The sequence below is a fragment of the Electrona antarctica genome (assembly GCF_951216825.1).
Source record: "Electrona antarctica genome assembly, chromosome: 19".
Lineage (NCBI taxonomy): Eukaryota > Metazoa > Chordata > Actinopteri > Myctophiformes > Myctophidae > Electrona > Electrona antarctica.
In genome coordinates this window covers 9,077,398-9,102,601 of record NC_136800.1, presented here as the reverse complement: position 1 = coordinate 9,102,601, position 25,204 = coordinate 9,077,398, and the positions used below count along the sequence as shown (strand labels likewise).

Genomic DNA, 25,204 nt, shown 5'->3' with positions numbered 1-25,204 from the left:
GAGGCACTACAGTACACTGTCTCTCTGCATTTGACATGTGTTTACCTTGCTTACTGTAAATTGCTAAATGATGACAGTTGGAGTGTTAACGGGTCTGTAACACTGAGAGAGTTAAATGAACACAGGATCGTACAGTGTAGATAGATAGGGATCCCACCGTATCCAGAGATTCAATAAAATCACACTTGTGTGAAGTGAGGCGGGGCACCTTTTACTGTGGCCGCCACATGTCGTCACAAGTTCCACAACAACGTCAGTATGCTTTGGAAAATGGTTGGCAGTGGATGTCGAGTACACCGTGATGACTCGTAGAAAGTGGGCTAAACATGCACAACCGCCACCAGTATGATCTTTGTACGCTGAGAGCTCTGAGAATTTGAGGACGGACATGAGGGTATAGGACAAAGTCAGGACAATGTGAATGACAACGCACGCACGCACGCACACACGCACGCACGCACGCACGCATGCACGCATGCACGCACGCACGCACGCACGCACACACGCACACACACACAGACACACAGACACACAGTGCACAGTGCACAGACACTGAGACAGTGATGGAAGGTCTGTCCCTAATGACAACACAGTCTGCACTCCACACTCTGTCCTACTCTGTCTCGTGTCTCTAGCATCTCTCTCTGTCTTTATTAGAGGTTATTCCAACGTATCTGTTTAGTTGGCTATAAAGAAACAGGAAATTTTGGGGGGAATAAAATGTATATTTTTTGTTTTCAAAGATATTCAAAGCTAGGGACAATTATATAATCTTTCAATAAATTCATTTATTTCTTGTTGATTCGTTCCTAACAAAATTCTCCCCCTCACAATTTGAAAAAGTCATCGATAACATAATCGCTAAGAAAATAATTGATGCAGCCCAAGTCTTTGTTACTTTTCCATCTTCTCTCTCTCTCTCTCTCTCTCTCTCTCTCTCTCTCTCTCTCTCTCTCTCTCTGTCACTCTCTCTCTCTCTCTCTCTCTCTCTCTCTCTCTCTCTCTCTCTCTCTCTCTCTCTCTCTCTCTCTCTCTCTCTGTCACTCTCTCTGTCACTCTGTATGTCTCTGTCGCACCAGTTCTCTGTCAAAAGGTCGGAGGCATCTCTATAGCTTCCAGCAGTGAGCATATTTCTGGGCTTTGCCAAATTTAGGCCACGTCTCCCCGACTTGACTCACGAGGGAGGAGGGCACGTCGAAGCAGAGGCGGGCGTCGTGCTTGGCACTTCATCCTGCCACTCTGACACGGCAGCCAGGCACAGCAGGGGAGGGATATGTGGGAGGTTCATCAAAGACGACAAGGAGGTGAGAGGGGAGCGATGAACGGAGGCGTATAGCGCCACCGAAACGGCAGCGCTGTGAGAGACAGACACGACCCGACACGCTGATGAAGACGGGCGCGCTGACTGACAGCAGCTGATGCGCGGGACGGACGTGGAGCCGAGCCGTTTTATGGATTTGTTGAAAAATGTGCACAGCCGTCTCTGAGGAGCAGCTTCTCTCTTCTCGCCCTGCATAATGGATGAGGTGGATGAGAGGATCTCCTTTCTTTGGGCTGTGTGGATGTGGTGGCGGCGTGGGTGCAGGCCAGGGTGGAAAGGTGCACTGAAGGGCAGTGAGATGAGGTCATGCTAGTATATAGGCTGAGGCGAGAGGTCAGTTGATAAGATCTCTCTCTCATGGGTTCCCAAACTTCCTAAACGTTTCGCCTCTGTTGCGAAATGGCAAACAAACGAACAATTAAAATAGTTCCCATCTACAAGCTCTCAAATCGCAAAACATGACATTTTGTGAGCATTTTAATGTGTTGTAAAATTACATGTTTTATATATCGACTATATTTTTGAAGGGCACTAGCCCCTCCAATGTCTGGCTTTCAGAAATTACGTCATATGGCAGCCAAGTTTTTTTCACTTTACATTGTTTTCCCAATTGGCCTCCAGCCCCAGCGTTTGAAAGCCTGTGAGATATCTATCAGTATATGGCATGTTTCAAGTTCCATGATGTTGACATACTGTTACTGTACCCTAGATGGGGATTCTATCATCCGTAATCTATAATCACACATCCTGCTATCATGATGAAGTGAAGCTCATCATCCAATCATTGCACGAAGTATAGGCCAGTCAGTCTATTGACCGGAGCGAGTAACACGCCATTTTCAGGTGCATTATCCGCCACTTAAAATGTTTGAAGTCGCCGCTCTCAGCACAGAGGCAATGATCCCCTAATCATGTCACTTTCCTGCCTTGAACAGAATGTGAGTGTCCCACCACATACAGTAGTTGCTCTGCATTTCTACCAATGCTGTTTTTCCAAGGCACACTCAAATGTGCATTACGCACGCACGCATGCACGCACGCACGCACGCACGCACGCACGCACGCACGCACGCACGCACGCACGCACGCACGCACGCACGCACGCACGCACGCACGCACGCACGCACGCACACAGAGAGAGAGAGATGATGGCAGAGATGATGGCAGAGCAGAGGCGACCATGCAAGGCACCAACCTGCTCATTAGGACACTGGTTCTCAACCTTTTCAAGTTCAAAGGACTTTACTTGCACTTTGAGAACGGGTCCATTTGGATCCATTTGTACACTACACTCTCAGGGTTACAGTCCCGTCCGTAAGGGTGCATTTGGTTCCTAACTATCAATATAGCTGCGGAGTGCGGACCCACCCGTGGAACCAGCTTAAGGACCCCTGGGGTTCCCTGGACCCTGAGAACCACCACTGTGTCAGGGGATCAGTGTCTTGCTCAAGGACACTTTGACACGAGGCTGCGAGGAGCCGGGGATCGAACCAGGAACCTTTCGGTTCACAGACAGCTGCTCCACCCCCTAATTTGAACAAAGACACTGTCAATCACAGAGCCTGCCCCCCCCCCCCCCCCCGGCTGAAATAACTGAGCTCTGTGGTGCAAAGAGTTGTCATTGACTTGGATAAGGGGGCCTATCGGCCATGTTAATTCTGTGTGCCGAGTGCTTTTTAAGCTCTTTGCTGTCACTCAGCGTTAAGCCTCATTTATAATCCGCCGGGTGGCGGGAGTCGCGCGCCGAAAATTGAAGATCTACAAGCTCACAATGTGCAGCAATGCGAGGCATTGTGAGCTTTTAGATCAGGTATTTCCGCATGCGACTCCTATGCCAGTCTTTAAGTAACCCTTAAGGCAGAGTGTTCTTTGAGCTTCTTAAAGCGTTCATCCTCGTGCTGTTTCTGTGACTTTTAATGTGTTGTTGTCTCGGAGATGTTGTAAAATAAACATAATGTAAACGGATTAAATGCAGAACAAATCCACTCTGCTGACAGACTTTAATGGTTAAAATGAATGCGCACAACCAGACCAGGATGAATGGAAATGGCTGTGAACAAAAGCCAAAACATACCATTCTTCAACTGGCCAAACTACTTCATCATTTATGTGTCACATATGTGTCATTAAAGAGTGTCACGGAGTTGAAGCCTAATTTTAACTCTGTCACGTGGCCAAGGCACGACGTGTCAGAAGCGGGTTGAAAACCACTTATTTTCATTGAGCAACGTGGTCATGCGGCAAAGCATAAATTAGCCCTAAGAGCAAAATAATTACAACAAAGAAAAGCAAAACAAAGAAAGAGAGGAAGAGAGAAATAGATGGCTGTCTAGCAGACCTTAAACTCCATGGAGGCATAATGAAGAATCCTATAACGCCGTCCTGTTTTGTAATAGAATTATCATAAGTCAGGAGAAATGCAAACGAGAACGAAGCATCTCGGTTCTCACACCCCTATTTGAGCTATTACACTTCCCGAGGTGGAACAAGATGTGCCTGACTGTCTCGCAGTGGCCCACGCCGATGCATTTTACAGTTTTCATTTATGACCAGGGCTGAAAATCTATTCATTTTAATAGATGCTTGTCTTGGACTTGCGGTTAAAGCCTCCTACTAACTGCAGTAGTTATTGAGCAGTCCTTATGTCCTTATGTTCTTTGTCATAATGAGCTGTGCTTTTCTCCTGCTCCCCCCCCCCCCCCCTCCCCCCCCAGATGTCGATGACTGCCAGTCTGATCCATGTGATAATGGAGGCACCTGCATTGACAAGGTTGACTCATTCATCTGCCTCTGTCTACCCAGCTATGGAGGAGACACCTGTGAGAAAGGTGAGAGAGAGAGAGAGAGAGAGAGAGAGAGAGATGGGGTTGGCTGTTTCTACACTCCTCCCTATGTTGACTTTGACAGAGAATGGAGAATAAATTGTATTACTTTACTATAAATAATATCAATTCTACTCTATCGTGAAATAGTTTGTGTTTGTGTGTGTGTGTGTGTGTGTGCGTGCGCGTGCGCGTGCGTGTGCGTGTGCGTGTGTGTGCGTGCGCGTGCGTGCGTGCGAGCGTAACTCTTGTTTGCAAGATGTATAAAGTGCTTCACATGGAATGAAAACATTCAGGTATGCATATTGGCTCTACCTGGGGTTGGGCAGTGCATGTTAATCTACATAAAATATTGCATGAATGAAAGCAACGCGTAGCATACAAAAACACGGAATATATAGATGATGATGAAACTACGGTACAATAAAAAGCCACGCCCACGTAATCAAATCCTGAGTGTTCATTTGCGGGTAATTAAATTGCGGGTCCATTCAGAGGTACGTGATGAGAATACAAAACACCATTACATCAGTCTGTGGAGATGTTCCTTTTTTAAGAGGGGGTACTGATTTGCTTCCTTAAGCGCCCGGAGGCAGATTGTTCCCGAGTCTAATTGGCCCTGATGGCAAGGCTCTGATCGTCCTCTGATTCTTCCGTCTAGACTTTTAGAATGGTCAAAGTTCCGCCTCCCGTTTGTACGTGCTGTGTATTTGCATCAAAGCGGGCTCAAAGGTCCGAGATGTAATTACGAGCAAGGCTTTTGCAGAATCGGAATCGGCCGTCCCGAGAGTTACGGTCACACAGTTAGCGAGGGGCTCGTCCTGGCAGCTCACGTGCTGTCTGTCATCACAAAGAAAAGCAATCACAGAGTAATTATAGCTGCCGCCGAGCGGTATTGGTTCGGGGCTGGTGGTAATTTGGGGAGGAAGAGGAGAAAATATTAATTTTTGAGATTTGCGAGTGGAGGATGAGAAATACAGCAGCAGCTTGCAGGGTCGATCAGCACAAGTGACTGGATGACAAAATGATCATTAAACCGTGATAATTCTTAATTGTAAATGTGTGGGATATTGCACTTGTCTTTGTAAACAGATACTGTATATGAGGAATGTATCGTGTTAAGTTGTGTGGGTCTGTGTAAACAGATAACGTATAATTATGAACAATGTATTTTGTTAAGTTAAGTGTGGGCGTTGGTGGTCTGTGCAAGCACCTCAAAGTAATAAGTGAGAACTTGAAAAATCAATTGAGAAACTAAATGGAAGTCAATGCAACGAGGCTGAGGAAATGGGCCAGTGATCGCACTAATTAAGCAGCACTTAGAGAGCACTCGCTGCTGCTTTGTGCACCGGCTGGCATTGTGGCTTTTTGTTTGTTGTTTCTACCACAATCTGAGAACACATCGTCAAAAAGTAAAGGAAAAACAGCGCCCTCTGTTGATGTTAGTCAACAGTCTGTCTCGAGAGACTGGGAGTTAACCCATACTGGGCGGAAGCCGGGAACCCCTTTTGGTGTTTTAAACATTATGTTATAATTTAGCTATTGGAAAATAGCAGACCTACAAGCTCGTAGCGCGCCACCGAGTGGCGCGCTACGAGCTTGTAGGTCTGCTATTTTTGAAAAATCGTGAAAATATTTATTTCAGAAAACTGAAGATTTTTTTTAAATTTCGAGGTCAGGCCTAAATGGGTTAAGGAGTCATCTGAACGTTGAGGAGACAAAAGCATGAATGACCTTTTCTAGGTCACTAAAACCTGGAATTAACGAAGGCCACTACATTCTGGAAATAACAAAACAATGGAGCTTCCGCACTAAAACTAATTTCACAGACTTTGTTACCACTGTGACCCTGTGATTTGACAATGAAGGTGTTTGCACACTGGTGCCTTTTTTCGCTGCATTTTGCCAATCAGAAAGTAGGTGGATATCATTAGCCTGTCACCAACACCCCACTAGAAACACGGTTCGAAAAAACAGACGAAATATTCGCAAATGTGATTGACATAAAGTTACGTTCCCCGAAATTCGCTCCGATATTCTTCCGGAAAAAAAAACGCACCAGTGTGCAAAAACCTTAAATCTGATTCTGATTCTGTAAAGTAAAAGATACCGTAGGAGCAATTTTTCTACATTTCTGAGTTGGATAAATGGGGAGGGTGGAGGTGGACCGTTCTTTAACAGGGCCATTAGTACTCAAATAAGAGGAAACCATGTGAGCAGCTTTATTATGCATTATTGTTATTCATTCATTTATGTCTGTGGTTATTTTTCATTTCCCATTTCTTGTTTCAGTTTCAGTTTCATTTATTTACTGGATAAACGTATTACTCTGTGTTTGTGACAAACGTATCAAATGACAATCCTGACAAGCGCATTGTAATATCCATTGTAATAAGCAGGCACACACCCACCAAAATGAAACAAAAGAACACTCTTAGCAAGTGGTTGCACCAGGACATCTTTAAATGAATCAACAGAAAGGGAAAGGGATATATTTACTGGTCCTCAAGGGACAGGACATTTCCGACCGTATCCACCCAGCCGATGGATGCTCAGATGAGCGCATCAGATTTGTTAAGTGTCAAGTGTCTTGCTCTGGTACACATCGAAGCATAGACCGGGCGAGCTGGAGGTCAAACCAGCGACCTTGCAAGTCCCTGACGGCCATTGTACTTACTCAGCTACGGCCCGAACAGTGAGCTTGTAAATCAGCTATTTTCGGCGAGTGACACTGGCGTACAACAGACTATAAATGGAGCATGACTCATGCTTGCAGCGTCTGCATTGACCTTGCTGATGTGCTGCGTAATCTGATGCTCGCTCGCTGCGGTCATACGCATGACCCCGTCGTTGTGTAGTATCTGTTACAGCTGAGTCTGTCACAACATCCAACTTCACAAGGATGTTGACTGTCGGGCTGTGTGTCTGTATCTGTCACCGAGCCGTCAGGGTTACAGATGGAGACTGAGAACATTCATGTCAACAACAGCAGATGCACACATATGTAAATGGAGACACAAATTCACATTCCTACACATATAGACAAACAAACGCATGCATTCTTGCACACACACATCTTATCTTGTCATGCTGCAGTGCTCAGACTGTACATGCAGAGACACACGTGTGCAAGCCAAGGTTATCATTAATGAAAAGTAATGGGAAAAAGCTAACTGAAATAAAAAATATAAAACTAGGCATTACAAAAGATGAGTGAAACTGTATTGTGTTTAGACAAATAGTAACTAAAGTTAACAAATTGAAATCATAAAGTGTCCTTAGTCCCTTGTCAATTCATTTTGTGCATATGTCTAGTATCTTGGGTGGTAAATGTTTTTGTTTATTTTTTTGCTACAAACTGTACAACCAAAGAGTCTCTAGCTTTTTCCACAAAAAAACATATTTACAACACACAGACACGCAACACACAGACACGCACACAGACACACAGACACACAGACACACAGACACGCACACAGACACACACGCACGCACGCACGCACGCACGCACGCACGCACGCACGCACGCACGCACGCACGCACGCACGCACGCACGCACGCACACACACACACACACACACACACACGCACGCAGATACGCACGCAGATACGCACATAGATTTCTCAGCTCACTGAGCTCCAGGCACCTGGAGGTTCACATCTGTCCTCCCCTGTGTATGCCGCTGAACAAATAGTAATGAGGATTAATGAATATCTAACCTTTGGAATTATAAATGAATCTGCAGCCCTCTTACAGTTATAAATGAATACTAATGGTGCAGAGAAAGGCAGGTTCATGTGTGCATGCATTGAAAGGGAGCCTGCCGACTAATTGCACTTATAGTGCCTTTGAGAGAGACACAGAATGCTCTAGAACTGATGCTGTTATAGGGGCCGAAGTCCTGACGTCACCCCTTCATCCCCCTGGGTTGCAGAAGGTAAATAAACAAACTGTCTCTGCGGTATTGTCGGGGAGCTGACTCTGTATCGTTATAACGATAGTCAGTCACTCATATTTTTGATACAGTCTGTTTCTGGCGAAAATGTAACTAATTCGGCAGCAATAACATTAGCGTCAGTTGATTCTTCATATCCATATGAGTCAAACGGCCTGGATCATTTGTTATGATGCGATATTAAAAGAAAAGTCTATGGGGATTCAGAATGGGGATGTGTAAATGACGTCAGACTTCGGCCCTCTATACCTATACACGAGCGATTCCCAACCTGTGGGTCGGGGCCCACTGGTGGGCCATGAGGGTATTGCAAGTGGTCAGGTGAGTGGGCCGCTTCGCTTTTCATGTGGGCCATGACCATGATCCAGAAAGGGTTGGGGACCACTGACCAACACTATACAGTAGCTTATATTATGTTCCTGCGTACTCAATACAATAATGTATTCATCCATGTTGTACTTGTCCTGCCACTCCCCCCCCCCCCACCCTCTCTCTCTGACGGTCCATGTCTATAGACATCGAAGGATGTGAGCACGGCTGGAAGAAGTTCCATGGTCACTGCTACAGGTCTGTCTGTCTGTCTGTCTGTCTGTCTGTCTGTCTGTCTGTCTGTCTGTCTGTCTGTCTGTCTGTCTGTCTGTCTGTCTGTCTGTCTGTCTGTCTGTCTGTCTGTCTGTCTGTCTGTCTGTCTGTCTGTCTGTCTGTCTGTCTGTCTGTCTGTACATGCGTACAAATCACATCACACACATATACACTCATACACAATCGAGGCAATTTCAGATAAAAACAATGAGCCGGCACCTTTCGTGACATGAAATGCAGCTCAAAGTGCTTTACAGAGCAATAAAGAAAAGCATAAAACAACATTAGAATAATAGCAAAATAAGGCAGTGAATAAGTCGATTGGGCGAAACAGTGAGGCCATGAATAACAACACAGAGAATTACAAATCAACTAAAAGCAAGAGTGAAGATCTTGAGTTGTGCTTTAAAGCTATCTACACCTGTCTTGGGTGTAATGGTAGTTTATTCCAAGCCGTCGGGCCGTAGAAGCAGAATGCTGCTTCACCGTGTTTTATATGTCGTTGTAGGCACCTGAGGCGGCCGGTGGTTTGGGACATATCTAGGCAGGCAGTCATATCGGTAGGAAGGAGCCAGACCATTGAGAGCTTTATAAACAAGTAGAATATTAAATCAATCCTAAGAGCAACCGAGAGCCTGAAACTGGAGTTATATGTTTTCTCAGTTTTAGTTAAAACTCTGGTTGTTTTCTTTGGCAGGCCAGAAAAATGTGCCTTGCAGTAATCAAGCCGAGGGGAAACATTTGTTCATTTGTTCGTTCGTTAGATCATTCGTTCGTTAGTTCATCCATCCATCCATCCATCCATCCATCCATCCATCCATCCATCCATCCATCCATCCATTCATCCATCCATTCATTCATTCATTCATTCATTCATTCATTCATTCATTCATGTATGTTCTTCTTCCAGGTACTTCACCCACAGACACACCTGGGAAGATGCGGAGAAAGACTGCAGAGAGCACAGCGCCCACCTCAGCAGCGTCACCTCTGCCACCGAGCAGGAGTTCATCAACGGTGTGTGTTGTGTGTGTGTGTGTGTGTGTGTGTGTGTGTGTGTGTGTGTGTGTGTGTGTGTGTGTGTGTTATTCATCCGACTGCCCTCGATGTCATTCATGTGCAAATGTGTGCATTGGTGTGCATGTGTAAATGCATGTAGACAGTGCTGGTAATGACGTAATGAGGTCCTGTGTTCCTGGCAGGCCTGGGTCACGACAACGCCTGGATCGGCCTGAACGACCGCACCGTGGAGGACGACTTCCAGTGGACAGACAGCAACGACCTGGTTAGAAATGTTTTAGTTTTAGTATAGTTTTTAGTCGACTAAATATACAGTTGATTTTGTCGACAAAAAAATATTTTGGCGGGCCTTGACGGTGTTGTATTGGTCTGATTTTACACTCGGCTGCATGCTAAAAATAGCAGATCTACAAGCTCGTAGCTTGTAGATCTGGTATTTTCAGAGAGAAACACACAACCAAACTTAAAATGACTAACATTTTAGTCTAGCTTTAATTTGTTGACAAAATAGTTTTTGTCATCATAGCTTAGTTTTTATTTAGTTTTCGTCAGTGACATATTATGTGCACACAAGGGGGCCTAAGTAAATATAGTGATTCTCTGGCAAATACATTGTATTTGAACACATATGGACAAACCCACACCTTGACATGAACACAGAGAATACACACATTTAGTCCACATGTAGCTATATGGAATGTAAAAGTAAAATTGTTTATTTGACATTGCAAAACAATTCGATACCGATTGTTTTGATTGCAAAACAATATGATACGATACAAAGTCAAACGATTTGTTGCTGTTTACATATTGATATAATTTTTTTTAATTAAAATCGATATATATGTCGATGCAGTTACAATTTGTTACATCCCTACTAAATGATATCTGCAGTGGATCTACAATGGAACACAGGATCATTTGGTCCATTTCATGAGAAGTAAACTGTCTTGGACATATAAGGTTAACACCCGAGAGCGACAATAATGAATCACCTCCTAGACCGCTGTGCCACTGTGTGACAGAACCCCTGGTGATCTCACTGGGATATGAGGGATTCACAGATGGAAGCCCTACATTCAAATGACACCCTTTTGCGTGAGCATAAATTCTACGAGCCCACAAAGACTGTCAGTCGGTCATTAATTCAATGTCAATGGAATTAGTGACTGAATGTCAGTGTCACAGTGAATGAATCTGAGTGTCACCTGATGAGGACATAAATCGAAGTCCTGTTGCTCTGATTTACAGATTAGAGAAACGGCCTTCCGTGTTTAATTGAAGGTATCAATTTAACTGTCCAAGATTGTTACAATAGCACAATATGGACATTCTGTTTATAGGATGTGGGCTACCTCTGCCAGCGGACAGCCGTGCCCGAGGCACTTTGTTTCAAGGTTGTCCGTTCGTTCGCCTGCTCGTCCGTCCGTCCGTCCACTCCAACCTTGTGAACGCGGTATATGCCAGGAGCACCTTGAATTTGAATTTGGTAAATGGTGCATTTATATTGCGCCTTCATCCAAGGCGCATTACATATAGGTTGTGCATTACGATCACCCATTCACACACACATTCATACACCGATGGCAGAGGAAACCATGCAAGGCACCAACCAGCACATCAGGAGCAATTAGGGGTTCAGTGCCTTGCTCAAGGACATAGCCCAGTGGCAGCGGCCTCTCTACCCTGAGCCTCTGCCACGTCCACTTGGACTCAAGGATGAACTGGGGTGAAATCAGAAGTAGGGGTTCAAAGGTCAATGTCACTGAGACTCAGTGGCGTAACTACCGTGACGCAGACAACGCGACTGCGTGGGGGCCCAGAGGCAAGGGGGGCACACGGCCGCCCACCCGTGCCGTCTGTAAAATGAAATTATAATACAGAGATGCAATGAAACAGTTGAGTTGAACAAAGTTTGGCGGAGCCTGGTGGTGGCTGCTGCTATAGCACACACAGCCACACACCATATGCCGCCTCCCTCCCAACAGCTCTCCTCTAGAGTGTAGCCTGTCAGTAGTGTCTGTGGCGCGCCGCGACTGTGCATGCAGTGGGCTTGTTTCTACAGGCTGCTGCTGCTGCTCTGTTCACAATTGGGGGGGGGGGGGGGGGGGGGCGCTGTCGGGGGCACTCGCTGATCAGCCTGCGTCAGGGCCCGGTGACGTCTAGTTACGCCCCTGCAGGTTAATTAAAACCCGTTGACGGCTTCACATTAATATATCCAATATACCGAGGCTGCCAGGATTGTTTAAATACCTTTGGAGCATACGTTGAAGTATTTGCGGCTTTGATCCATGAAAGTCAGCTCGAAAACACTTCCTTGATCCGGGTCTTACTCAAAGAGCAAAGCGAGCTAAGATTGTCCCTACACCCTCGTTCACGTTGCATTGGACTCGGTTTCCCAGAAGCCCTTGCAAGCCGGCGGTTCGTTGATTTCCGCTTATGTCATCATAACGCCTCCGCCTCGTCACCAGGTCCGCGACAAATCCGCTATTTCTTTTAAATGATTACAAAACGGCGAAATTAAACACATAAAACAAATAGCGGGTTTAGCATATTAAGCAGCAGCAAAACATGGATTAAATAGAGTGGAAAACGAGTTATGCAGCTAAACTAGTTAAATTCATTCAAAGTCTTCATTCACTACATATGCTATACTGTATATGAGTCTGGACAGACACGGTTGTCAGAACCATCCAACCGCTATGCAGTAGGTCTAGTTCTTTTCTCCTTTAATTGAACTTCAAGTTTTCATATTTCTTTAAAGGTATATTTTTTCTTATTTTTTGGATAATCCTCCCTACTATAAAGTGTGCTGGCCATATAAGGAGTTCCTCCCTGTCCCCAGTGAGCCCCTGGGGTAAAAAAACCCTAGTTTCGGTTTGGGCTTTGGGTGGCAAAGCCTTCATCCAATCAGGATGAGAGGGGCCTTCCTCCAATCATGATCGAGTGGGGCGGGCATTGGTGCACGTGCTGTTGGTCTGTTGTACTTCCCCCACTGTAGAGCGCGTGCATGTGCACAACTTGTTACCGGGTGGACCGTTTTTTTTCTCCAAATCACCCAAATCACTGAATGCTCCTTTAAGTGCAGAGGAACCGCTATGACCCCAATGGCATTTTGAAACCTACTCAAAAGCCACTGTACAAATGCATATGAAAATCCATCTGATAAACAATGTTGTTGTGCTCATCTCCTCCAAAACCACTTTATGTGAACTCGAGAGAACTCAAGAGTCTATTTTACACAGAGGCAGCGATATGAACCCCATGGCCTTTTGAAACCCACTCACAAGTCATTGTTTTATTTAAAGTCATGGAAATCCATCTTGTGCATCTTCTGCCAAACCACTTTACTGGATGGAGGCGGTTTCTCGTCTGATGCTAGAGATAAATACGTCCAGAATTTAACATTTTTATATAATATATTGGTTATGATGTTATAATGCGTTGGAATAATATGACTATTTGAAGCTAATGTCTGCCTGTGCTCCAATGTTGTGTACAGCGCAAAATCTTGACTATACAATTAAGAAATAATGGCGCCACAGCTAAAGTACCTTTTCCACCAGTCAAGGAATTTGAATCCACCACGGTGCATCCGTCATGGCCAAGTAATGGGCAATATGTGTGCCCTTGCCCATGTTATGGGGAAGGGAAGCCAACAAGGACGGCGATCTTTGTCACCACGCAATGGACTGGGGTGGTCAGCAGGGGTTGTTGAACGGGAGGATTAGGTCGGAGGCACTACGATGTCCTCCCGGTGGGGGCTCCTCATAGACAGGTGGACCTATACAACAGCAGTGGCAACACGGAAATGTGTGGGCAGGAATGTATTGGCATAAAGACAAAATTGTGGAAAAAAAGAGGTGAAAATGATCGTCTAAAGCAGGGGTTCTCAACGTTTTTGGCTGAGGACCCCCGGAAATGCTTTGGCCATGTCTTGCGACCCCCGCCATGATACAATAACCTTAATAATAGATAATACGTCATAAATAAATACTGAAACCAGATATAATCATGAAGGAAAGTTTATGCATGTGTTCTATGTAAACTCTTAATTTCCATTTTCCAGCCATTCAGTTTTTTTTTATAATCTGGGGACCTCCTCAAAATAATTTGGCAACCCCCCGAGGGGCCGCGACCCCCAGGTCTACAGAGGCACTGTATTATGTATGTATTATTTACATTACGTTCATGGTCATGTGGAATTGAACTGTGAATTGTGGTGGTTGTGCAGGTGTATGAGAACTGGAGGGAGAGCCAGCCAGACAACTTCTTCGCAGGCGGGGAGGACTGTGTCCTGACCATCGCCCATGAGGACGGCAAGTGGAACGATGTACCCTGCAACTACAACCTGCCCTACATATGCAAGAAGGGCACAGGTATGTAGAAGGCCTACTGGAATATGCCCCACTGTGGGTTATTGTGCCCCAAATCACATGCCTAATTAGTACATCTGACTCCAGACTTTAAAGATCATGGAGTGCCGGGATTCTTTCGGCCCTAAAACATGTTCATCGGGTACTATAATACTACATTTTTTTCAAAAAAGTGTACAGAAAGTGTTAAAATTATGTTTTTATGTGGCCACACCCACCAGCACCACCCACCTGAACTTAAGCCTCGACTACAGATGTTGTTGTATAAATGGTGCATTTGTATAGCGCCTTTATCCAAGGCGCTTTACATAGATTGTGCATTACATTCACCCATTCACACACACATTCATACACCGATGGCAGCGGAGGAAACCATGCAAGGCACCAACCAGCACATCAGAAGCAATTAGGGGTTCAGTGTCTTGCTCAAGGACACTTCGACACTAACTCTGGGGGAGCCGCACCACCTGATAATGAGGGCTACGGGGAGTGGACGATTTCATGATGTCACTAAAGTGGTGTATTTCGATTGGTCCTTTTGACTCAAAGGCTTGATCAGCTTTCAGGAAGAAACCAAAAATACACAGTGAAGATTTGAATATTATAACAAGACCACACCCGGTCTATTAGAATAATGTCAACTCCATAGACACAGCAGAAACAGTACAAAATCACGGCACTCCATCTTTAAGCTTGTTAATGGAAAGGTATGATCAGTTGAAAATATGTCAGTTGGGTGCTCAGGTGAAGCAGGGATAAAAAAGTACCTGTCAACAGTGTGATGGTGGTGCATCGGACTTGGACGAGTGTTGCACGATTGGCCGTGTTCAGGGAAAGGTAGCCAGGAAGGCAGGGAGGGTGACTCCTATATGGGAGGGTGAAGGAATGGAGGCGCCACATCCTTACGGTGAGGGCTCCTAACTGTCAGGTGATCCAGTAGACTAGCAGTGGTAAAACACAGAACACAGCTAGTCTATTGAGTATACCCAGTTGTTTGTTTAAAAATGCATTAGTTATTTAGTTAAAATGAGAATTGTTCCATTGAAGGTCATTTTAATTTGTGGAGTGGAAACTAAAAGTATTTAGTCCACAAGTGGCTATATCGTTTTGTCACAGTGAGTGAGGATGAGGACCAACTGCACACTTGACTCGGGACTTGACACGTTCAGCAGTGGAGCTAAAGTACTGTATTAATAGAGTAGTGTTCTAATTCAAGTAGAGATATTGCTTTTTGCCAACATACAGTAGGCAATTGTCTTGATTGAACCGGAGTTATTGACCATGTGACCACCCAGCCGCATCATTCCCTCTGTCTGCCTCTCGCCCTTTTCTTCTCTTTTATTGAGAAGAACGTTCTCTGTCCAACCCACTAACATCGCCCATGGAGTCAGTCAATAGACAGCCGGTTAGACTTTGATAGCTGTGTGGCAATCTCTCCTCCATAAAATGGCATTACGCCAGATGGTCCTGAAGATTGATGAACAGACGAACTGAATGAAGTATGGCTTCTTTGTCAAACTTTTATTGGCTCTGAAACCAACATCAGTCTCCTTCTAGTGTCTACCGGTGTTGTATCTTCCACTCGAGGGCTTACACAAACTAAACCAGAGCAGCGATAGTGGTGTTGTTAGATTTATAGTCAGCCCGTGCCTTGCTCACTGGCGGGATGTGACATTCCCACTTGAAGCATTATAGCAGGTGTTTGTGTTGAGTATAATTGCCTTCCTTGCGTGAGCCCCACCCAGTCTGTCTGTATGTGAGCTTGACTATAGGATTCCCTCGGAGCAACCCCAGATGTTTGAATGCATAGAATCATTGTCTCAGAGACCATACATCTCTGTTTCAGTGCTATGGGCAAGAGAGGATCAAAATATTATCTGAAAGGAACAGACTGGAGTCTAAATAAAGATAGCAGTTTAACAATGATGCTGCCCAGGCGGTGGCGTAACCGTCTGGGCACCCGACTGGTAATCCAGTCGCAGTGTGCCGGGGGTTCGACTCCCGAGCCCGACACGGCCTTTACTGCATGTCTTCCCCCATCTCTCTCCCGTTTCCTGTCAGCCTACTGTCTGTCCCTTCAAAAACCAATAAAAGGCGGAAGCCGCAAAAAAATATCTTTAAAAAAAACAAAAAAACAATGATGCTTAATGTGTGCTCCGTCGTCATACGACTACTTCACTCGGCGAAAATAGAGGCGGCGGCGAGCGCCACCGCGGAGCCTCAAAGTATAAATCGGGCTTGAAAGAGAGAGGCAGCGAGAGAGGGTATTGTGGAATAGGGCTCGGGAAAAGAAGGGATTCAGCACTCTGGATCATTCTGTCTGGCTGCGCGGTCTCATGGCTGCGTGGCTTGGCTGCGGGCCCGGCCCTCCGCAGAGCCCCATTAGCTCCCTCTGGCTATGCTACAGTACCAGCCCCGACTCACTGGAGATTCAGCAGCAAACGCTGTCATCTCTAAGGACGCAATAAAGAGCTGCCACATTGAGCTGTAATATCGCTGTCCTCTGGTGTTTTGTCCCTCGTCAGCCTTTCCGGAAATGTCAGCCAGACGAGGGCACTCAATCGTGTTACGGCACCGCTGTCTCCTTTCCCCGAGTACTCATCTAATCTGCTCTTTGGAAATTACTTTCTGTTAATAGCGGGTGAAAGTATAGTCTTGTTGTAAGTGTAGTCACATGTGTCGGGCTATTTATTGCTATGTTTAGCCCTGGTAGAACATTATCACTCACTTTAGAGGAGAAAAAAAATATATTGATGTATGTGGATGTATTATCAGAAAATCCTTTAGGCAGTGAACTACTTCAACCTTGCAAATGCTTAACTATCTCTTCTCTTATTGTGTCATAATATCATGCATCTGATGTGACAGAGAGGTTTGAACTAATCTAAATGTATTTGTAATTTCTTTACGTAACAATAAACCACCAGCTGTTGTAACTATCACCACAGCAAGCTAAATGATGTGGTTTACCAGTTCGGAATAATGAACAGTGAGGGGGGGGTCATTATTGAGAAATCAACCCTGCCAGGGTGATGCATGCAGGACCCTGACGCTAAGCAGAGGGGGCTTGAATCACCCTGAAGGGCTTTATTTACCAATAATGACCTCCTCGCTGTTCTTTATCCTGTGGCTACTCTATACAGAAATCAATCATTTGGCACAAAGTATAACAACAAAAAAATGATTTTATTGATTTAAAAAATAATTCCATTCCTTTCCTTGAAGGAAATGGTCCATTAGATTCTATAGTTGCATGCGTTGTGAATGAGCTGAATACGAATGCACTAGGGCATTAAGCAACTAGTCGACTATTCAACTAGTCGACTAGTAAATCCACTAGTCGACCTTGCTGGTAATAGTTGACTAGTACTAGTTGATAAGAAAAAATAAAATAAAAATTCACGATTTTGTAGGCCTCAAGATCAGGTAGATTATAGTTATAGTCACCAATGTACAGTTTTTAAATGTATTTATTTTAAAAAAAAAAGGTTTTCTTTTTCTATCACATAATAGGTAGTTAAACAACTAGTTAGTAAACTAGGCAACTAGGCAACTAGTAAAACTGACTAGAAGTGAATGCCCTAGAATGCACAGTGGTCTGCTATAAAAATACAAATAAAATCACACGTGTGTGAAGTGAGGGGCAGTGGGGCACCCTTACTTCTTACTAAACAAACAAATTAAAAGTCCATAGACCTGGCTGCCATATGTCGTCATTTCCAAAATCCAGACGTTGAGGGGGGCTAGCGCCCCCTCAAAAAACAAAAGGCTGTGGTGCAGAATACCATGATTGACCAATCAGAATCGAGCATTCGACCAAGCAATGTGATAATTGATGTTAATGTGTGTCCTCAACTAGGGGGTCCAATAGTGCTTTGATCCAATGGTATTTTGACAGTGTTGTGTGGAACCCCGCCTGCGGTGGAGAACGCCCATCTGATTGGCCGGCGCAGGTCTCACTATGACATCCACGCGGTGGTGCGCTACCAGTGCGCCGACGGCTTCTACCAGCGGCACATCCCCACCGCGCGCTGCCGCACCGACGGCAGCTGGGAGCATCCCAAGATCATCTGTACTAAGTGTGAGTGGCCCGCCCCTCGCAATATTCTGCTTTGACCCATTTTGACCTGAGATCAGATTCTAAAAATGTCTTCTACATCCTGACAGTTTTCTGAAAAAGCTATGTCAGTCGTTCTTCGATTTTTCAAAAATAGCAGACCTACAAGCTCGTAGCTTGTAGATCTGCTATTTTTCAATAGCTAAAGCATAGCATAATGCTAACACCAAAATGGGTTCCCGCCAAAAATGGGTTAAAGGTGCACTAGACTAGACCGGGGGGGGGGGATTACTGCATCAAAAGTGCTAATTTGGTCAAACATTGGCCAAATTAGCCCTTCGCTAAGTCCCTCCACAGCCCGTTCTTGTCCAATAGGCACGTTATCACTGAGGAGACATGGTAAGCTGTCCTCCCCCATTCAGCTGCATGTTAAATGACGGGGATATCTCCATATAAATCATCGGTCATTTCAGTAGAAAGAGCTTCAAAATGTATTCTAAATCTAGTCAACCAGGCTTGCAGTAGGCTTTGCACTGGATAAATGTATAAATACGAGGAAATGACAGAGGGAGAAACAGTGTCCAACAATCAACTTTAACGGCCGTCTGACAGTTTTTTCAGTCAGACTACAGTGATTAGTATTATTGCCATCACCTGGTGGCTCAGTCGTGTAACTTTCCAGACGTTAAGCTGTGTATGGGTTCAACAACACAGCCATGCAAATTAACACTGACAACTATGAGGTGACAAAGATTTGCCCAGCATATCAATGGCAAGCTTTTTGGGGTGGAGTTTAGCAAACGGCTAATTGTCAGAAATATAGGCAAACGTTTAGAAAATAGCTGATCTACAAGCTTACAACGCCTCGCAACATGAGGCGTCGTAGACAACCGGCCACTAGATGTCACACTCTCAATACCTCTGTTCCATAATTATGTTTCCTTATTTCCCTGCCTCACATCTGTAAGGCAGCAAAGGCAGCAAATATGCAGTTTGCAACCATGCAAATTGGTGGCTGCCTCTAAGCTTTGCTTTAAAGGGTTTGTTCACCTCAACAACAAAAAAATCATGGATATATGTTTTAGTTTTTGTCGCTTTACTAAGCCAGTAATTTGATGGAGACACAAAGAGCCTCCTTTGTTCCCTATTGGAGACACAAATAGTCTCCTCAAATTATTGTCTTAGGAATGCGACAAAAACAAAGACAATATCCATGAATTCAAGTCTCCATGGGGTGAGTAATCGATATTCACATTTTGGGGGTGAACTATCCCTTTAAAGGAAAAACAATGGTTTCCCAACAAAATTGGAAGCATACGAATAATACAGTGCAGAACAGCCGTCAGCTTACAGGTAGAATATGGAGGTTTCTGCCCGGCGACAGCAACGATATCATATCAACCCAGGCGTTTCCTCTCCTTAGCCCGGCGGTCCCACCGATACCGGCGCCACCACCACCAGCGCAGGGAACGCCGGAACCACAGGAGACACGGCGGGGAAGGACACCGGGGCGCGGACGACGCACACAGCCACTACTGAACCAAATGATAATACAAGACCCACAATGCCTGGCGCCAACCCAGGACCCATAATAAAGACAATAGTTCAACAGACCAGATCCATTCCGATGATGTTCCTGTCGACTTCTTACCTTTGTCTCTGTTTAGCTCGCTACGGTTGGATACTGCATTCTTTAAGGTATTTTTACACATATCACCACCATAACCCCTTTTATTGGTCTTTAGTGTGTTGGGGGTCTCGTATGTGGTTGGCCGGTTTAGCCCAGGTCCATGTGAACACTAACCGTGTTTGTCCGACTAACAAGGTCTGTAATATCTCAGTAGATCGACAACCTATTCATAAATAACCCTGCGTGTGTGTGTGTGTGTGTGTGTGTGTGTGTGTGTGTGTGTGTGTGTGTGTGCGTGTGTGCGCGTGTGCGCATGTGTGCGTGTTCGTTCGTGAGGGGATGTGTAAGAGGGAAAATGTGAGGTGCAGTTTTATTTAGTCTTCGCCCTACTACGTGGAAAACGGTATTCCTTCTAGTATTCTGTTTACAAAGCACAGATGTAATTGATGCAAGATAGCATTCAGTCTCAAATTAATAACCCCTGAGCTTTTTGTATGATTCGTACTCCGTCGTGTGACTATGTCCCGTACCGGAAGCGGCTGTCCTACAAGCTCGCGTCACACCCATTGTGAGCTTGTACATCGGCAGTGTTTTTTGGCATGGTGCGACGAACTATAAATCAGGTTTTAATTGTTCCTTTCCCCATAGAACGCCTGACTAGCGGGTCTGTTTTTTGCTCTATATATTGTACATGCTGTTTTCTAATATTTGCTATGTTTTTTGTGTAATGTTACTATTTATTATCAACCCATTTGCTAGTGAATATGCTTGGTTTCTTTTTTACTTACTGTTTTAGACAGCCGGCGTAAATGTCTTCTTTTATATGCCGGTGCCCCATTCGTACAGTCAATGGGTAACAGAATTAATCCTTTTGATTGTCTCTAATCTCTGTAACGTTACTGTAAATATTGTGGTGTTTGTTTGTTATTGGCTGATTCTTCATTAATAGCTGGACCTTCTCCAATCAGATAGAACCCCCCCCCCCCCCCCCCCCTCCCATCACTGTAAGCAGCGCTCTCAGCTAATGAATGAGTCCCATTGATTTTAGACTGGTGGTGATGGATTCTGTTCAATACTGTCCCGAGATAACTGCTTGATTGTATCTGAATCGCTAACTACTCTCAGTCTTTGCACGGCTATATTAACAGACGGGTGAGACGCAACTGTTGTCTTAGGCCCTCTTTGATATATATTTTTTGTTTTTGTTTTCTGAAGACTAATGTCATACTCCGTCACACGACAGTGTCCCTTGACAACAACTGATTGTCAAGCCTTATGGTGTGATGAATAAATGATACAAATACTGCTGGCAAGTAATAGTCGATATGTCTCAGTCATACGGGTTGATGCCTTTTATTCGTGATGAATGATCAACCTCATTCCAAATAACAATAGTTTCACTTTGTTCCGTGTATAGCATTTAAATTCTGTGCGGATGTACTCAAACAGCGGTTCAAAAATATTTGTTCTTGCCTTGGGCGAATGAATTACATGGAATGTGTTTAAGGACCTTATAAGCTTTGAAAATCGGTTATTTTTTCAAAGCGTCACGGTCGTACGACAGAGTATAAATGAATCTTTAGTTTATGACTTCCTGTCCTGCTGTTGTGTTACGTTCTTAATAAAGTGGTGGAATAAAATGCACATGTGCGTATATTCATTCATTTCTCTTCTCTATTTAGTTTGGCGATTGGTTTCAATTTCCCTTTAGATCATTTTATGAGGTTAGTAGTTTTAGTAGTTTTAGGAATTTACTAGTTTTAAGATTACTTTATTCAGTCTTAGTTTTTTTTAACTTACTTAATTAGTTTAATTCTGGCCCCAAAACTGTGGAATGCACTTCCCGTTGCAATCAGAACTGCAGCATCACTCCCGATCTTCCGCCGTAGTCTGAAAACCCACCTTTTCAGACTCCATCATGGCCCATAGCACTTACCCTACCCCCCTTAGACAGCACTTCTTAGACTTATATAGCATTTGAAACAGACTTATAGCATGTCATGTAGACAGCACAATAAGTGCATTGTATGTAGTCATAGCACTTCATAGTATATATGTACAGCATAGTATAGCATATATGTGTAGTTTATATGTATAGTGTCATTATATAGATATGTTCTAGTTATAGTTTATATGTATAGTGTCATTATATAGATATGTTCTAGTCACGTTCTTAGCTTACGCATGTTTCGCGATAAATGCATTTTTACATATGTGATGTATTCCCATGCTTTTTGTTCTTGCTTATTGTAAGTCGCTCTGGATTAAGAGCGTCTGCTAAATGCCTAAATTGTAAATTGTAAATTGTTTAAGTATTGGGACGAAAGCCTTATTTATAGATGCTTTTATAAAAGGTAGGATGAAAGACATGACATCCTGATGGTGGAAAATCTAAAACAAATTTTACAATTCTATTTAATTTTAGTTACTTTGGATTTGAGTTAGTTTTACATTGTTAGTTTTTCAGTCTTTACTTTGGTGTCAGTTAACAACATATTATTTATTTTGCTGCATGTATCACAGATTCACAGTATATTACTGCTTGTGGACACAACCTCACGCTTGCCTGTAATCCTTCTCTCTTTTGGCAGAGAAGTAGTAGATGACGTGCAGACGCACACAGTCATTTGTATCGTCTCTATCTGAGGCACTCCAGCACAAGAAACCCAATCAGAAGCTATAGTCTTTATCTGATCGCCCTTTATTCAGCCAGCTTTCTGTTCTGTGCCTTTCACTTCATTGTGCTCCGTGTGATCAGTGAACAATGACTTTATCCTGTCTGGTACAAGGAGCAATTTCCTCATGTGACTGCCTGGTGCAAGCCCTGTTTTACTGCGTGGCGAGAATAGCCGATCTACAAGCTCACTCACGGCGCCTTGCATTGCGATACGTTGTGACCTTGTATATCTGCCATTTCTTTTGCTATTTTTGATGCCAAAGTGTGCCCCCAGCAGGTGAATGTGAACATAACAAAATGTGGTTACTGTCAACTATTTCCAATGTCCCCAGCCAGAGTACTCATGACACCATGTATCTGTCAGCCAAGGAAAAATAATGACAATTTTGGAATGTTGACCTAGCTGTAAAAACCTTACAACTGTGAGGCATGTGGGTTTGTTTTCTGTAGCAGTAATTATCAACCTTTTTCATTTTAATTTCAAGAACTCTATATCTATAAATATCTATAAATGCACCATGTCTCTTGTGACCCACGGTTGTCCAGAACCGCCCCAAAAAGGCCTCTGCCCGGGCTCTGGACGGGGCCCCTGCCCGGGCTCTGGACGGGGCCCCTGCCCATGCTCCATATATGGAGCTGGCCTGTTCTAACATCACAATACTCCATATTTGGGCATGCCTGACACAGAACTCCACATATAGGATTAAAGGGACACAGAGACACAGATACAGAAATCTCCATATATGGGCATAAAAGGGACACAGACAGATGGGTGGAACAGGTACTACATATATGGAGCTGGCCTCTTCTGACAGCATTCTGACATCTGCATAAACGCCATATTTGGGCATGCCTAAAGGACTCCATATATGGGCATAAAAGGGGCACAGACATAATATCTGGGTGGGGCATTCATTTCCAACTTGCATCGTTCTAAGTAGGCCAGTGCCCAACGGGCACCAATCTAGTTTTTATAATGGGACCCTAACACAGATGATACAGTGCAAATTGGGGTCCCAGAGATCAAAATAGTAGGTCCATTTATTTATTTATTTATTTATTTGACAGGGACAAAGCTCATTAATCAACATGTCAGTTTTCACCTCAATGTAAATGGACCAGAGTTAGCCAAAGCTAATTGTCTCCACCAGGCCGAAGGCATTTGTCTCCACCAGGCCGAAGGCATGGGGAGAGAGTATGTTTTGCACTCCGTCCGTCCGTCCGTGTGTCCGTGTGTCCGTGTGTCCGTCCGTCCGTCCGTCTGTGAACAGCTAATCTCTGGCACCGTTGGCTTGATCGCAGCCATACTCTGCACACACACTCCCTGAATGCCAGAGCTGAACCTCTGCCCCAAAGTTTTCACATTGGCCTGTTATAGCGCCACCAGGAGGCCGCTTTGTGCAAAACAAATGTTTTGACAGTACACCTACAGATTTTGTCCAAACATTACGCAAATTGGTACACAGTCTCTCTAGAGCCATTCAACGAAACGGGTCTTTCAGATTTTTCAGACTCCATCCTGATTGGCTAAGATTGGCTTCCAAAGTTCAAAGGAGTGCTCCGTTTCAAACAAAATGCTGCAAATCATGAACACATGGTGTGATTTCCGTGAAATTTTGCACGCACATTCCCACTAGGTCGAGGAAGAAATGCCACTTGAATATTTTCAACTCAGCCTCATGGTGGCGCTATAACTGGCCGATTTGTGTTTTTACCTATAACTGCACCGATCTGTGTAAAACCATGTATGCACACTCCCTAGAGGCCAAGTAAAAACCTTTGCCTGGAATTTTTCACATCTGCTCTTTATAGCGCCACCAGGAGGCCGACATATGTAAAACACATTTTCTAATATTACTCCTTCAGATTTTATCCAAATTTCACGCAAATCGGTACACATGCTCTCCATAGTCATGTGATCATGTGATTTGTTTGATTTCGCATAATTATCCATCCTGATTGGCTACGATTGGCTTCTAAAGTTTTCAGGAGTAGCCCGTTTTGTACAAATCGCCACAACTCCGCAACGCAGTGTCCAATTGCGGTGAAACTGTGCATGCCTATTCCCACTACTAGGCTGAGGAAGAAATGCCACTTGACAGTTTTCAAATCAGCCTCATGGTGGCGCTACAACAGGCCAAGTCGCGTCACACACACACACACACACACACACACACACACACACACACACACACACACACACACACACACACGTTTATATTACTCCTAAACATTTTGCCAAACATCACACACAATCCTATCCTCCTGGTGGAGACCTGTGCCCAGAAGGGCACTCTTTCTAGTTTCCATCTGTAGTCCCTGGGCAGGCTCTTAAAAAATGAATGATAAAAGAAAGACAGTGTGTAGTGTGCCAGCACACAACACCATGCGTTGATGCCATGTGTGCAATGTGCTAGCACCCAACACTGTCCGTACAAAAACACAATACAATACAGCTAAAAGAAAGACAGAGTGTAGTGTGCCAGCACACAACACCATGCTTTGATGCCATGTGTGCATATGTCCATAGCCCTAATGCATATCAAACTGGGGGTCCCATGAATGAAAATGTTTGAGAATCACTGCTATAGCCGTTAAAAGAAAAACAGCGTTCTCTTATTTGGGGTCCCTGGCATACCTTTTCATGTCTATGTCTGACAGGCTGCCACTATCCAGGGTTCAACTCTTATCAGCGTGACACCCACAGGCAGGAAGAGCAGAGTTTACTGGGCCACAGGGGTCATGGTGACATCACCGGTGTCA

General features: G+C 44.5%; 1 pseudogene across 1 annotated transcript in view; it reads left to right on the top strand.

Moving 5' to 3' along the window:
- The window catches only part of LOC306943832 (neurocan core protein-like), a 61,216-nt pseudogene extending 41,543 nt beyond the window's left edge, over positions 1-19,673 (top strand). Inside the window, exons 12-18 of the transcript XR_013792581.1 lie at positions 4,036-4,149; positions 8,615-8,666; positions 9,592-9,698; positions 9,884-9,966; positions 13,936-14,080; positions 17,976-18,158; positions 19,558-19,673. The product of XR_013792581.1 is annotated as a neurocan core protein-like (transcript). The remainder of the gene's footprint in view (positions 1-4,035; positions 4,150-8,614; positions 8,667-9,591; positions 9,699-9,883; positions 9,967-13,935; positions 14,081-17,975; positions 18,159-19,557) is intronic.
- Positions 19,674-25,204: the final 5,531 nt, after the last annotated feature.